Here is a 16,724-nt window from a genome sequence, read left to right as displayed (position 1 = left end):
ACCTAGTTTTCCATAGACTAGCTAGAGTGGGTGACTAAAGCAAAGGTTAGATGAAAGTAGAAATGCTACATCTTCTCCTCCCCTGGCACGAACCTCAATAGCTTCTGAAACTTCTCTTGATCAAGCACTGATCAACTTCAACATGCTTCCTTGGCTACCAGGCAAGGCTCCAATTATGCAAATATGTTTTTGCAAATTCTTCAGATTGAGGAGTTCTTCATTTTTGAGAAATATGTCATATATATAAAGAAAAATATTTACATCAGCGAGTCAAAATAGTGGAAGGGTATATAAAATGGAGCTTATATCATCTTCCTCAAAACCACGAAGGCAGAAATAAAATCAGAATAAGCTACCGCATCTAAAGATTTGTCATCATTTATCAGCAAGGAACCTTTGGCCAAGGATTGCATATGTACCTCATCGTGCCACATGGTACCAAAAAAACAGACAAAGCACTGACCTCATGATCAAAAAACATACAGACAAAGAACTGACCTCATGATCAAAAAACATACTGACAACAGATCTTCTAGAGGATAAATAGCATGGAGATCCTTCGGCACTGCCAAATCCCAGTGATGGAGCAATGGACCAAATATCTGCAATCACCAAATAGGGTCAGCACTAGTGAATCCTGCCCTGGAGGAGAACTGAACAGTGAATGCTCATCCTGTTTGTACTTCCAAACATTCTTCACAAACTAACAATCCCATAAAATATGCTTCACTATCTTAGATCATTGAAAATAGCGCAGAGACCATCATAAAGGCTATTCTTTGCCAACTTGGCCTTGGACGGGAGCCCCTAATAAATAATTAGCCATGCAAAAACCCACATCTTTATAGGAAAGTCAAACACACCAAGCACTATGAAGCTGGAAAATCCACTTGTCCTTTGAATCAATGGAAACCTAATGTGCATTGAGAACAGGTGCTAGCACATCATTGATGTAAAATGAACTATATCCTCTAGATTCATACTATTGTACAGGGTGACCAAAGCTCTATAACCAATCCCTCCAAAATGGTCCCATCATAGCAACTTTATTTTGAAGATGTCCTCCTAATGGATGAGCCCAAAGAGCTTCTTGATACGAGGGACACGCTGGCTCGTAAGACTTAGGAGACGGGTATTGTTAATGACACCACCATGTCCTTGCTGGCTCGTAAGACTCAGGGGACGGGTATTGTTAATGACACCACCGTGGCCGTGCTCCCTCTTTCTTATAGTCACCCCAATTTTTACCCTTTGGTAAGAGCTCAAGAGGAGGACTTCTCATCTAAATTAGGCATTTTATATTAAAAGCAACCAAGATAATTGCATCCAAATCTAGTGTAAGTGCATTTTATATTAACACATCTCATGGTTTTACTTGCAATTGGTCATTTTACTTGTTGTTGAATTGAATACTTCGCTTTGGCAAGCATTATTTCATCTATATTTTGCAAGTAGATACTAATTGTTTTCCTTTTGCAAGATATCTTTGTATGCTTTGATTTGGCAATTGATCATATATATTTGAAAACATCCTTATATCTTGTATTGCTTATTTTATTTTATTGTGCTAACATTTTCTTGTTTCATTTTCAGGATTACTTGTGCTTTTATTTGAAAGCATTTCATTTATATTAAGAAAATATTTTTCGTTTTTGAGCAATACTTTAGAAGGCACTGGTCTTTCATATGCTTCTGCCTATTTCATGTGTTGATGGTTGTTAATGGCTATTTCATTATTTGCTCACATCATATTTGCTTGTAATCTTAAAAAGTAATCCATTTCACTCTAACATTCTCTCCTAAAAACCTCACATCTTTAACTTAGTTTTCTTTTATTGACCACCCCCCATAGCTAGCTTAGGAGATAGTTAAGCGAAGAGAGTTGGGAATAGGTGACAGCCCCTTCTCTTAGTTCCCTACCACCAACCACACCTTGTGGGGTTAAAGGTTTTTCTCATTAACTATAGGTAGGTGTAGGCGGCAGGGTCAACGGACTCAATAAATTCTTTTGACTTGTTACAAAATGCCCAATAGGGTCTAATACATATGACAATGACTCTTATGACAAAACCTAGAAGCACACAATGGGTGCTTTGACCTAGAACAAATTAAACTTGAGCATGAAACCCATGCTATAAAAATAGCAATAATATATATATATATATATATATATATATATAAATCACATACAGAAGATCAAGGGTACATAAAATATTATGAAGACCAAACCTAGTTACAAATTTCAACAATCTTTAGAGTTTTGTGCATTTTCAACCATTAAAACTATTGTTTAACATATCCCTTGTTTACCTCCTTGAACAACCTCAAATCCTTGTTGATCCTACCATTTATAGGGTGTTTTCATTGCTGCTATATTGTTTTGTATGCTCTAAATCTGCATTCCTGTAAAACCTTAACTTATAACAACATTCATTAGTTGATGGTGGCTAGTGGGAAATCTTATTTTGACTTCTATACACCATATCTCGGCCTCTAAGGCCTTGCGAACAATTCCCTCTATCCCATAAGCTCTTTTTCCACCCGTAACCTTGATTTTATTGAATATACTTTAGGGTGTTCAGGTGCAAGTCCCTTAGCAAGCTATTTGGCTTAGATTCTTAGGTCATTTAACCTCTAAATCTTGCCGGGAAAGCCTCCCTTGTGGGGATTGTTAATGCAAAATCTAGCAGACTTAGTGTGAAGTCCCACTAGGTAACCTAGGTCTCATGGTAATAAGAGATTAATCAACACTGTCACCTTTGTGGCTTTTTTCTAGCTATTTAGTGGTGAAATTAATCCCATAAGGGATGCTTACCTATAATGATCACGAAAAAGGTTTTCAACTAAGGAGGGCTTAAAGTTGATATAAGGTCTAATGATTTGAGGAAAGGTACTTGCAGAGCCTTGAAAGGTTAAAATAAGAGTTGCCTAAAGTTCAAGTATATTTCCCTAAGACCATTTATAATTTAGAAGAGAGCTGATATAAGTTAGGGTTTGTAAGATATGTAGATTTAAGGCACATAATGACATATAGCAGGTTTAGGGCAAACAATGTAGGTTTTATGGGTTTAACATGGATAAAACAACAATCATTTAGAAGACTTCAGCCCAAGTTTATTGTTTTAACTTGCAATTAATGCTAGATTTTGCTCGGTTTAACATGGATAAAACAACAATAATTTAGAAGACTCAGCCCAAGTTTATTGTTCTAACTTGCAATTAATGCTAGATTTTGCTCTTTTCAAGTTTATTAAATGCAATCCCTTTACTAGGGCAATAACATGTAAATATAAAGTTTCTAAAAATGCAAATTTAACCTAACCCCAACCCTAGTTACCAAGAAAAGAGAGAAAGAGAGAGAAATTAGGGTTTTGATCAACACCTACTAGACTAGTGCTTTGATCTAATTGGGCAATGGAGTCATTTAGGGCAAGATCTATGAAGAGGGCCTTGATGAAGAGGGTGAGAGAATGAAGATATCCACTTTGAAATCCTAGCGACATCTTTGTGTGAGAGATTTTAAGCTCAAGAGATGCATATAACAAATTTCTCGTGAAGGATTCTTGCAAACAAATTTTACATATCATGAAAAATAAAGGTTCCAAAGAAAAATATTGCAATTTTTAATATGGCATAAATAGAAAACCCTAATTCACATAATATAGCATCCAAGATGGAAGAAATTAGCTTGAAACTTACACCATCCCACTACAATCACTTCAATCAATCCCCAAAAAGTCTGTCCATGTAAACATCTCCCTCCAAAGACAATTCACCTTATAAAGATCATATTTTGTTCAAGTAGAAGAAGACAAATAGCTAGTGCGCGCTTCTTGAGAGAAGAGAAGTGAGATGATGAATAATGAATAGTGGCTCCTCTCTATTTATATGAGGGTAACCAAGCCACTTTTCCATAATTTTACAAGAAAATCCCTACAAAGTTTGCGTGTTCAACTAGGTAAAATGTTGCAAGCTGACCTTGAGATAGCACAAAAACATAATAAAAATACCAAAATTGCTTACATGTGTGGGAAATAAGACTCTCTGCCACGACGTCATCCTCCAAAAATGATCAATCTCCATCAAATGTGTGTTAAATGGTCCATTAAGTGCTCCTCACTCCAAGAAATCATTAAAGTGTATGGGTACTGTTACCACACAATCTAGCAGAGGTCCTAGGAGGGGTTCCTAAGGGACAACTACTAGACCAAATGGCAACAACGGGACAACGACCCACTGTCACCTCAGTCAATGTCCCTTTCTCTTTACGGACTTTCACTGGAGGAGTCTCAGTATGGTGGAAATCACTAGAGTGATGAGGTCAATAACAATGTACAATGTGATTTCCAAAGCCCATTCAAGGGAGAGGCTCAAATAATAGGTTGCTTGTTTTAGAACAAAGAAGGGCTTTCCAAGAAAGGCTTGTGGGAAGGAGGCCTAGACTTAGGTGAAAGGATATTAAATAGAAGAGTTATGCCTAGATCAAGGTTTCCTAGAAAGGGAGAAGGGACTCTCTTAAGGTTTTGTGAAATATAGATCATATAAAGGCTGGGACCACAAGAGAGATCTAGGGCATCCAAGCGAGGCCTATGGTTTGGGGCGATCATCAACAATATGACTAGGTCAAGCAATGATTAGAAGGAAGGGTCAAAGAAGGTGAACTTCTAACGAGTTTTCAATAGTGAATGACCCTAGAAATTCCACTAACCAAAGAAGGTGAAGAATAGAAATGATTTTGGAGATAGGGGGCTTGAGATTTCTCTCAAACTAGCCACGAGAATTGCTTGAAACTTTTTGGGCACCTAGAAGAAAGGACATCGTAGTAGTGTACCAATTTACACCTCAAGGGGATGTCTCTAATGCAATTCGTGCTAGGCCTTAGTTGGCCTCCTAGGGTTAGGGCTGGAAATAGAAAAAGAGGGAGAAAAGTGTTTAAGGAAGGGTGACCACCAAGGAATTCGACTAGTGCTTGTACCATTGGGAGAATGGAGTCATGGGTGCTAATAGTAGGTTAAATTGACCTTCAAGGAGGCTAAAAGAGGAAGCCCTAACTACCCCTTTCGACAATTACCTTCATTACATTAATTAATGGAGTTTCATGGACAAATTAGAACAATTTTCTACTAGGAACAATCATTTCATATCATTAATGAGTAACACATGCAAAACTTCTCAAGATCGTAATTTTGCACCATATTAAGTAAATTAGGGCATAAATTCTCACTATGAGAAATAATTCCATGCATTAGACATATGCATAAAGATATTCAACAAGAAAAGGGACTTACTAGACAATATGAAGTATATCCATCCATCAATAACGCATTTAGAAGCTCCAAAAAGATAGCAATATATCCATACATCAAAGTGCATCCCAAAAACATCTAAATTCTCTCCAAAAATTGTAGGCCGAAATCCTCTAATGATGCTAGCGAAAATCCCAAGTGTGATGAGGAACTACAATGAGGTCTCATCAATATATATGAGCCTCTCACAAGTTCAAATGGTCTAATTTAGCCTAATTAGCCCCTAATTAATATTTTAATGTGCAAATAACAACTAAATTGGTGACAAGCCCACCAAATAGCTCCAAAACTAAATGACAAACCCCTTAAGAGGGCCAAAATGATAGAACAATAGCTAATAGGGCCTTTGGAAGGCCAAATCAAGTCCCTCATGTGCCATAATGATTAGGAGGGCTCCAATAACAATGATAAAGGGGGTGGCCCCTTAATCTCCAAGCAAAAAACTTGTGATGCTCTCAAGTGGTTGTGAGGGCACAAAGAATGGCCTGATGGGTCTCCAACGGAATCAAGCAAGCCTATGCTCCATCTATAAGGGCTGGAACAATGATGCAAGCCCTCCCTTGTCTCCCTAGGTAAGACAAAACCCCATCTGGGCCTTTGATCAACTGCCAAGTGTGTAGCTGGGCAATGTGGTCCAAGTGCATCATCATCATCGAATAACTGGGACATGAGCAAGCAATAGGTGGTGCTGAAGGCTCCCATGGTGTGGCTCTTTGATATGGTGGAGGCCCATGGCTCTCAATGCTCACCCTACAAGTTCCATCATAACCTTCTGGATGACTTGGATCTTGTATAGGGAGACCAAACCCCAAGATGAAGACCCACCTGCAATCTCGTATAAGATTTAATGCATCTCCTCCCCTTCCAGCACAATAATTCATTAGCGCAATTGAGCAAATGAACTTACAAATCATGGAACCATGTGGGCACTTCATAGTGGCATGCCCTTCCATAATATGAGCTTTTGAATGTACAGGTGTCTCCAGGCTCAAGAAGGAGGTTAATCAATGACCCTATTAGGTGGTTTCAACCTCTAAGGGAGTGACAGGTCCATGGTACACCGTTAGATGGCAGGTGTCATTTGACATAATGATGGAACAAAGTGGGGCAACAGGGAAGACTCCAAGCCACATGCCATGGTACAAGGGCAGCTATAATGAAGGAAGCCCACACTTGGGTGTATAGATGTAGGAGGGAGCAATCGTGGTACATGAGTTACCCCGACCTTTGTTTTCCCACCCTTCATCATATGCCTTTTGCCTTTTATTGTTTTTTCTTTCTTTTAATTGCTCGGGGCTCTAGGGAATGAGAGCATGATGTGAATAATCTAGCAGTGGATATCCCCTTTGGGTAGGGCATTTCATCACCCACTAGGGGTTGGGACAATCATGGGTTCATTCCTGATGCAGGGGGATCACATAAGGGGATTTAGGAACTAGGGTGATGGCCATAATGCTAGGGGTAGAGCTCATATTTGGCTTTTGCCCATGTGCTAAATTTTTGTGTTCCGACCATCTTTTGCATTTTATGGTACATTTCTTGTTGTAAGTGGCCAAATTATGCTATTAAATTTCTTTTTAGCTACATCAACCTCGAGGGCATCATTCCAGGCCCGACCTAGAGTGTGGACAAGGGGAGGGGGAGGCTAACTCCTTGTGGACCCAATGGTCAAATGTGGACTTAGATGGGAAATATGTGGAAAGGGGTTAGAGTGAAGGGGAGTGATGTATGTGGTGTTAGGAAGCGGGACCACACAACCAAAATCGGGGTTTCCCATGTAGTGCCACTCATAAAGCTAGTAGCCAATAAAGGAGATCCCACTGGACTAGGATACGAAGCTAAACTCCATGTTGGAGAAGAGGTCAAGAGTATAGACCGAGCCCATTATTTCTGCTGAATCCCCTCACTAATCCATGTCCATACGTGTCCATGATAATCAAGCAGACATACCTAATTACATAATGAAAGGCCAACCTTCGGGGTTGGAAGACCCACCTTCAAACATACGATCATAATAGATGGGCGAGGGCTATGAACGTCAATTTTAGTCGAATGATCTCCTCTACTAAAGGTTGTACCAAAATGTTCCTGCAAATTTGGGTTTGTCTGAGCTAATTAATGACCAATAACTAATCCCCATACACCTGCAGGCAGGCTACCCCTTGTTCTAATGAGAAGGATAATAAACTTTTACACGTTGATAACTTTGCAAAATTGTTTGTGCCTGCCCCTAGGCCGAGTTTGACCTGGAAGGAGTGTGAATCCAACAAGGGAAACATGAAACCACCCCCACACCTTTGCCATTCTTCGGAGGAAGCCCCATCAAAATAGGCCCAAGGGATGCTGTGATCTGGTGTTTATACCACTACTAGCATCGGGGGAGCAAGACCTTTTTCCTGTGGGATTTAGACAAGTCACGGGATTCCTTATGTAGATTATTTGGAGGAGTTTAGAGCATTGGGATGTGAGTTCCAAGCCGTTATGAGTTTCACCGACCTCTGTAACTTCCAGTTAAAGAGCAAACCTAAGACAATTCAGAAGGCTATGAGGTAGAGTCACGAGCTGCAAAAGACATTGGGGAAGGTGACCATTCGTTGCTTTGATGGGTCATATAAATGCTTAGCTTGGTCATGGGTACAAAAGCTGGATACATATCTCCAGTTGCATCAAATGATGGAGGAGGAGGCCATCATGCTGACCACATTACACTTGGATGGCGAAACCCATGAGTGGTGGTACCGTGGGTTGGGGATAATGGGTCATAGCAGCATCAACTCATACACTGAGTTCACTGAGTGGCTCATAGAGCAATTTGGCAGGAAGGATCCAGTGCTTCACTTCAGGGAGCTGGCCTAGATCAAGCAGATAGGCAGTCTGGAGGCTTACATTGTAGAGTTTTAGAGACTAACAGTTATGGTCACAAACATATCGGAGGCTAGACTGGTGATGTTATTTGTGGAGGGGTTCTTTGAACCTCTACGTGGTTGGGTCAAAGGGTTTGAACCGACCACTCTTTGTGCAACAATTAACAGAGCCAGGGACATGCAGAATGCTGTTCCTAAGAGCAGATTCCCTCTTAAGCCTTCCTTTCCCTAGAAGAGTAAAGATGTCAAACCTTTTTAGAGGGGGGGCATTGAGAAACCAAAGATGGATGAGGAGACTCGGAAGGAGCTGAGAAAGAAGAAGCTTTGATTTAGCTGTCGGGAGCCTTGGGCACTAGGGCACAAGTGTGCGGGGAAGGATTAGGTGGGCAAGGCCCATTATATTGAGGTGTATTCAGAGAGTGACAGTGATGATGATGATGAGGAGCCAACACTGGAGTAGGTATAGGGACAAATACATCAAACAGTTGGGGGTGAGACCTCTTAGGTTGGTGGGGGCAAGGCCCTGATTATTGCATCCTATGAAAATTCCTGAATCTAACACATCAGAAACCCCTACTGCAACTATTGGTTTACAATATCCTACTTGTTCTTTACATTAACAAGTTATTTAATTGCATAAACATCGAAGTAAACATTATTGCAGCCTTCACAAATATACAGATCAGGCACTGAAATAAACCGAGACAATAACACAAGGGACATCGTTATTTTTGGACAATCTTCCCTGGAAAAACCCAATTCGGGAAAACTTGTGCAGCATATAGAGGGTTTGTATTATTAAGCAGATTTTGTGAATACAACTAGGGTGCCAGAAATGGCTCACCCAACAGAGAATATCCTTGGCAGTAGTACCTCTATCCGGAGACAGATATTCTTGCAAATCAACAACCGAATGATCAAACCCCACAGTGACTTGTTGGAATTTCTAAGTCTAGCTGTTAGAAACCCTTCATGTACTTTACTGATTTATTCCTACCTACTTGTTCTGTTAATTAACAAGTTATTTTCCATGTAAATACTGGAAATAAATACAAGTACATGCTCAGCACATTACAAATCATCAACTGAAGGAAATAGAAACAAGTACACAAGTGACACCGTTGTTTTTGGAATAATGTCCCCGGAAAAACCCAATGCGGGAAAACCGGTGCAGCTATTTGAGGGTTTGATTTATTAAGCTGTTTTAGAATACAATCTGGGTGCGAAATCCGGCTCACCCAACAGAGAAAAATTTCGGCAGTAGTACCTCTCTACTCGTAAGCAGATATTCCGGCTGAAACCCCGGATAAACACTCCGGCAGCTCCACAGCTCCAATCTGCCCCACGAAACCCTAGCATCAGCCTCTAGGGACTGCGTCAGCTCTCCCGACAGTTCTGGCTTCTACTCTCTACGTCAGTTTTCCCAGCAGTTTCGGCTGTTCTCGGCAGTTCCGACTTCTGTCCTCTGCGTCAGCTTTCCCTGTTGCTTCGGCAGTTCCCGATAGTTCCGGTTGTTCCCGACAGTTCCAACTTCTGCCCTCTGCGTTAGCTTTCCTTGTTGTTCTGGCAGTTCCCGACAGTTCTAGCTGTTCCCAGTAGTTTCGGCTTCTGCCCTTTGCGTCATCTTTCCTGGCTGTTCCGACAGTTCCCGGTAGTTCCAGCTGTTCCTGACAGTTCCGGCTTTTGCCCTCTGCGTCAGCTTTCCCGACTGTCCCAACAGTTCTGGCTGGTCTCGACAGTTCCGAATTCTGCCCTCTGCATCAACTTTCCTGGTTGTTTCGGCAGTTCTCGACAGTTCCGGCTGTTCCCGATAGTTCCGGCTTCTGCCCTCTGCGTCAACTTTCCCGGCTGTTATGGCAGTTCCGACTGTTCTGGCACAGGACTAGCTAACCTCGGCTATTTGTGCGTCCCTCTCTTCGGCTATTGCGCTGATCCTCCCGGTTCTATCTCTGCCTCTCTGCTTCTGTATTCACTGCCCCTCAGCTGCAACTCTGATCACTCTCTCAACTTTCTCAGCAAACCCAGCCCCAGAAAGTCGAAATCTTGATTTCTTGGTGTGTTCTCCAAGTGACCCTCAAGCCCCCTCTTATACTTTTCTCGTTGACAAATCAACAGCCAAGGTTAAGTCCCTAATCAATGGCTAAGATTAGATCTAGCATGATCCATGACTTTTGGACCATTCTAACACAATTTTATATTAATTCACATTAATATTTTATTTTCCCTAAGTTTAGACTTAGGGACTCCATTAAAAAATATTAACTATTTTAATATCTCCCAAATTGTTTAGAATCTACCCCCCTTTCTGGGTATTGGAGATCTCATGTGCCTTAGCCTCTCCACAATTTTCGTGGCTAGAGCACATTCGATGCTACCCTAAATCAACATGACTCTGGCTATTCCCTATGTTGGACAACAAAAGCTGCTCCTAGCACTGCTCTAGAACTGCGTCACTCCTTCAGGAGTTGCGTCACCCTCTCCTGGCTCAGAGTCTTCTGATTTGCTCCCAGTCTACCCCATAGAATCTCCCCAATGCTACCTTTGAGGCCCAACGTCAGCCTCTACGGCTTCTACGTCAGCCCTTCTAGGGCCTGCACCGTCTCTCCCGACATTATGCTACCTCTCTGCTATGTATTCTTCAGCTTCAGATAAAAATCCCTTGCTGAACTGCCCCTCACTGCAACTCTGGTCACTAACTCGATTTCCTCAGCAAACTTTGCCCCAGAAAATCGAATTCTTTGATCACTTGGTGTATCTCCAACTCACCCTCAAGCCTCCTCTTATAATTTTTCTGTTGAGTCTTCAACGATCGAGATTAAGTCCCTAATCAACGGCTAAGATTAGAACTGGCTTGATCCTCGTCACTTAGAACTTTCTCACCCATATTTTATTAATACACATTAATATTTTTATTTTTCTAAGTTTAGACTTAGGAACCCATTAAAAATATTAATTATTTTAATAACTCTTCATCCGGGTGGAATTTCTCCAAACGATTTCTGGGTCTTGGAGATCTCATGTGACTTAGCATCTCCACCAATTTTTAATGCTAGAGCACATCCGATGCTACGCAAAATCAACACATCCATGTCAGGATTCCCTAGGTACCATACTTTCAGGGTAAAAGGGGTTCAAGCAGGACTCTTAATACAACCTCAGCACCACCTATTGCAATGGAAAGCATTGGACTATTCAATACATATTCTCGCATGGTTAGATTGATCTTATGACACTTCCCTAAGCAATTTATAGTTCTTCCATCTACAACCATCACTTGACACTCTGGTGTCGGATATAAAAAGTAATTCAAATCCTTGGCTATCTTACAATGAATAAAATTATGGGTACTACTCTAATCAATCAACTATATTACCTTTTTCATCTTGATATATCCTTCTATCTTGAGAGTTTGAGGAGTGGTAATTCCCGCCAATGTATTACAAGATATGGTTGGATTTGTTTCTTCTTTTTCAACCTTTGGGGTTGCTTCATGGTGTATATCTTCTTCTTTTAAGGTTTCTTGTTCCTTTTCTTCCCCCTCTTCACAACTATGTAAAATATTTTCTTCTTAACAAACTTATGACCTTGAGTGTCTTTGTGATCACAAAAGTAACAAAGCCCTTTTGCTCTTTTTTCCTCCAGTTGTTGTGGCGTCAACCTTGTAGGTTGTGGGAGGCCAGGAGCGGTAACAGTTCCATCTTTATAGTTGAGTGGTAGATTTCCTTGTTGCCATAATTTTGCTTTCAACAATTCTTGCCACCCTAAACACATTCTCCAATGACTTAAGTTCCCAAAGGCGAGCCTCATGTTGGATGTTATCCTTAAAGTCCCTATGAAGACATGAGTCAGATGCTCCTTTGGAATATCAGTTACCTTGATATTCAATCTTTAGAAGTTCTCAATGTGCTCCACAATTGAATCCTTTTGTTTGAGATTTATCCATTGGGTAAAGAAGGTATTGCTCTTTGTATCCTCATAGTGTGCTATCAATTCATCCATAAAAAATTGTCCAAGTGACAAGTGATTTACAAGAACAAACCTCGTTAACACACAAACTGATTGGGATCTAAATATAAAGATACAATGCACACCTTTTGTGTGTGTGTTGCACATCGTGTAGATCAAAGAACTGCTCCATTTGTAGTATTCATGTTATCGAATCTTTGCCATCAAACTTCCTCATATCGATCTTTGGAATATGGTTGGTTTTCAATCCAAAGTTGGAGTCTCTAAAATTATGATTCACATAACTTTTGTTCTCATCATGAGTTTCATGGAATACCTAGTCACCACTATGAAGCATTTCTTGTAGCAACTTTGTTAAACCTTCCTTCAAACCTTCCATGTTCCCTTTTAAACCATTCTTCAAACCTTCCATATCCCCTTTTATTTATGCTTTTAAACCATCCATCTTAACATTCCTCATTGCTTCTAGTTCATTTCAGGTTGCTCTTTGTGACAGTGAAATTTGTTGCACTTGGTCCTGTTGAAAAGTGTAACTAGGTTCGGTCTTCATAATGACATGTAATTGTGATTTTTGTAAATGATGAAAAGAAGAAAATAAAATTATTATTGTAATGCTTGCTTCATGGGTTTCATGAGCAAGAGATTTTATTTTTGGATAGCTCCCATTGAGAGCCTTTAGGATTTGTCATTAAAGTCAAAGAGTCAATGTCATGTATGAAGAACCCTTCTTGGGGATATTACTAATGTAGATGAGTCAATAAGATTTCCTAGAAGCCCTCCAAAGACGAGCACAAGTTCTCCTCTTCAAGTCTACCTCAAGAAATCATGTCGGCTCACCTAATTCGGAGACACAACCTTGCATAAGATCATGTCGGCTAATAAACATGGGCTGACAACTATAAATAGGCAGCTCGACCTATTCCACAGTTAGAGTTCGGATTTCTCTCTGTGATTTTGGGTGGACAGTGGCAGTGAGAAGTTTGGATCACCTTTGAGATTCAGATGACCATTTCAGGGGAAAGTTTCAGTGCCATAGTTCGGTGTAGAAGGCTACAGTTCAGATGGAACTCAGATAGATAAGGGACAACAAGGATCTCTTTTGGGCTAATCACAGTGAAGAAGTACGGAGATCACTCTAGAATTTCATATGATTACAGAGGTAAGTCTCAGATAAAGAGTGCAGAAATTGTTTCGGTGAAGGAGCTCGGTCAAGGGTACAAGATGGCAGAGACAAGCTTGGTGCTATCTCACAATGAAGGGTCTCTCTGTCTCAGTGTCATAATCAGTTCAGAAATACATTCTTGGTGCCATAACAGTTCAGTGAAACCACAGTTTGTTGATGATGCTATTGTGTTTAGGTATCATCTCAATGATAAAGACTTGGTGAATGAATCAATGTTATCAAGGATTCAGTGTCATCACAAGGTCTCAGTAATATGACAGCGTGGAGGTCTCACGGTAAAGGAGATCTCAGTGGCAAGATAGTGATAAGATCTTGGTGGTGACAATGTCTTAATACTCGGAAGGTCGAAGTGGAGGAGGAGTCAAGAAGAAGGTTGACTGTCATGAGAACTTGTGTCTTGGTCTTGGAGTGGAAAATAGATCAAGGGTCTTGGTCTTGGTATTTGTCAATTGGAATCTCCATAAGAAGAATTTGTGCGGGTTTTCCTCCCAAAGAGTGAGAGGTTTTGTCCTTGGCTCATAGCCTACATTCTGCGTCTCTTGTGTATTTATGTTCATGCATTGGTCGCTGTTTGATGAAGAAGAACACTAATAATCTAAGTATAAGAAGATCCTAATCTAAAGAAGTAAAAAGCACTCACAAGTAGTTACAAATTGAAGAGAAATCACCTAACTATTGATGCCCTAGATTTCTTAACATGGTATCAGAGCTAAGGTGACAGTTAAGGAAGGGCAATTGAATCAAAGAGACACTCAAGGATCAGGTTTCAAGAAAGACATCAAAGCAAGTTGAAGGATATCAAGGTGAAGTTGAGATCTACATCAAAGAAGAGGTCTACACCAACACAACTTTTGGATGCTCTAGTCATCATCAAAAGACCACAAAGATCCTCATCAAGTTGAAGAGATCTACAAAGCAAGGTAGTCCAAAGTATAGACGTCCAAGAGAAGCACTTCAAGGAAAAAGATCACGTCATCTTGGAGAAAGTCGAAACCCTAAAAGCATTTATGGATCTACAATCATTCACCGTCGAAAAGTCGAAGTATCTTGAAGGCAAAGAAGGCTAAAGACATTGTCATCATCTTCAAAAGGCTATAAGGCAAGTTTCCTCTCATTGAAGTAAGGATCCCCTCCTTAACCTTGAAAAAGATCATCCAAAAAGGGGCACTAATACATCTTCATCAACAACCATCAAAGGGATCAAGTTGAATATTTCATCTTCACTTGTCAAGTAAGTATCTTTTATTCTATAATCTAATCTTGTAAAATGACTTCGTTTTGCAAGGAGATCTATAAGCTGGTTGGGTCATCGAACTTCCTTGAATGGAAAAAGGAGGATAGACGTAGTCCTTGAAGAAAGTGAAGTCATTGATCATATCAATGGAAAAGTCTTCAAACCATCGAAGGTTAAGCATTATCTGAATGCATGGAAATGGATCAAAGGGCTTAAGGGATTCTTATGAAATCAGTGAAAGAGCCCCTCATAGCAAGATTGGAGACATCAAAGAGATATATGATAAGTTGGTTGAACTATGTAATGTACCTCAATAGGAATACAAGTGATATAAAGCATGCAATTTGTTCAACAAAATATAAAAACGAAATACACATTAAACACCCATAGAAATGCTGGAAATAAGGAACTGAGCCATTTTATTACTTCTTTGAGGAAAAAATACAATGGATAATAGAATAGTGCACCTAGGCTTGTCTCAATGGACAAGCATGACCAAACCTAGGTGAGAAATGGCTGAACCGATGACTGCTCCAACTGCTGCACCAATTTGCATTGCGCTGCCCAGAAAACTACCTTTTTCGCTAAGTTCGAATGGCTGGAAAGTCCACTTCCTGTGCTCGGAAAATTATAAGATTTGAGCCCTGAACTCCTTGACCTAAATCCAAAAAAACCCACGAAGGAATTTAGCTGGTTTAGACTTCTGAAATTCGACCCCTAAGGAGCCCAACTTTAGCTGCAATTGCAAAACTCGGCCTGCTGGAATTTGCCTGTAAATCCTTCCGTAAAATGTCCCAAAGTGCGGGGCTGGCCCCTATTGCAAATCCCCTGACTCCTCGGATGAGCTTTTGGGCTGTAGCACTTACTCCTAAGCCCCACGAAAATGCTAGACTGGCCCTTTGTGCAGTCCCCAACCCCAGTAATTCGAACTATTGGGTTGCTGGCTCAGCTGGCTCCAAAACTCACAAGAAATGCTGGCCTACTGCTGCTCTCCCAATCCTCTAACTCTCCTGGCAAATGACTGATCAATAGTGGCTCACTCTCCTCCCGCGTATTCTTCAGATAACCCAGAAATACGCATTCATTGTATGTGGTTGAATGATAGTGCTGTAACACTCTCCCAGATTGTTGATTTGGGGTAGCATCGGATGTGCTCTAGCCATGAAAATTGGTGGAGAGGCTAAAGCATATGAGATCTCCAAGACCAAGAAATGGTTTGGCAGATTCTAACCCGTTTGGGAGATGTTAAAATAATTAATATTTTTAATGGAGTTCCTAAGTCTAAACTTAGGAAAAATATAATATTAATGGGTATTAATGTAAAACTGGGTTAGAAGGTTCCAAAAGTTATGGGTCAAGCCAAATCTAATCTTAGCCGTTGATTAAAGATGTAATCTCGGCCGTTGAAGGACCAACAAGAAAAGTATAAGAGGAGGCTTGAGGGTCAGTGGGAGAACACACCAGAGTGATCAGTCATTCGATTTACTAGAGCGGGGTTTGCTAAGTAAAGTCGAATCAGTGATCAGCAATGAGGGGCAATGAGTACTGACAGAGAGGCAAAGATAGTGCCGAGAGACCAGCGTAGATGTAGAGAGGTAGACGCAAAAGCCAGAGCAGGCCACGCAGAGCCCAGCAGAGAACGCAGAGGCGAGAGGCTACGCAGTGCCTCAGAGGGCTGATGCAGAGGGTTTTGAGGCTAACGCAGAGCAGTGGAAGGTTGACGTAGTGCTTCAGAGTTGCTAGAGAGGGTTTCGTGGGACAGGTTTTCTGCATACCTGTTTCCAAATAGAGAGGTATTACTGCCGGTTGTTTTTTTTTGTCGGGTGAGCCAGTTTGGCACCCAGTTGTACTCAAGGATATACTGCATAATAATAAATCCTTAGAATTGCTACACCAGTTTTCTCGCATTGGGTTTTTTCGGGGACGAGTTGTCCAAAAATAACGGTGTCACTTGTGTGTTTTCTATTTCTTTCAGCTGTTGATCTGTAGATGGTTGAGACTGTATTGTGTTTATTTCAATGTTTATATGTTTAAATAACTTGTTGGTAATTAACAAGTAGGAGAAATAAAGCAAAAGAATACAGATAAAATTTCTAACGAATGGACTTAGAAATTTCAACATGGTATCAGAGCGTGGTTGCTGATCACAAGAAAGCTGATGGCATCAGCTA

At 40.7% G+C, this 16,724-nt stretch overlaps 1 protein-coding gene across 4 annotated transcripts in view; it reads left to right on the top strand.

The window, feature by feature from the left end:
- The window catches only part of LOC149180987 (uncharacterized), a 335,201-nt gene that overhangs the window by 20,636 nt on the left and 297,841 nt on the right, over positions 1-16,724 (top strand). The gene's annotated exons all lie outside the window — the stretch shown is intronic.

The sequence above is a fragment of the Pinus tabuliformis genome, chromosome 3_2 (genome assembly GCF_031772625.1).
Source record: "Pinus tabuliformis cultivar Carrire ecotype Pingquan chromosome 3_2, CPIR1, whole genome shotgun sequence".
Classification (NCBI taxonomy): domain Eukaryota; kingdom Viridiplantae; phylum Streptophyta; class Pinopsida; order Pinales; family Pinaceae; genus Pinus; species Pinus tabuliformis.
Note: the sequence above shows the minus strand (reverse complement) of the source record. Positions and strands in the feature narration are given on the sequence as shown.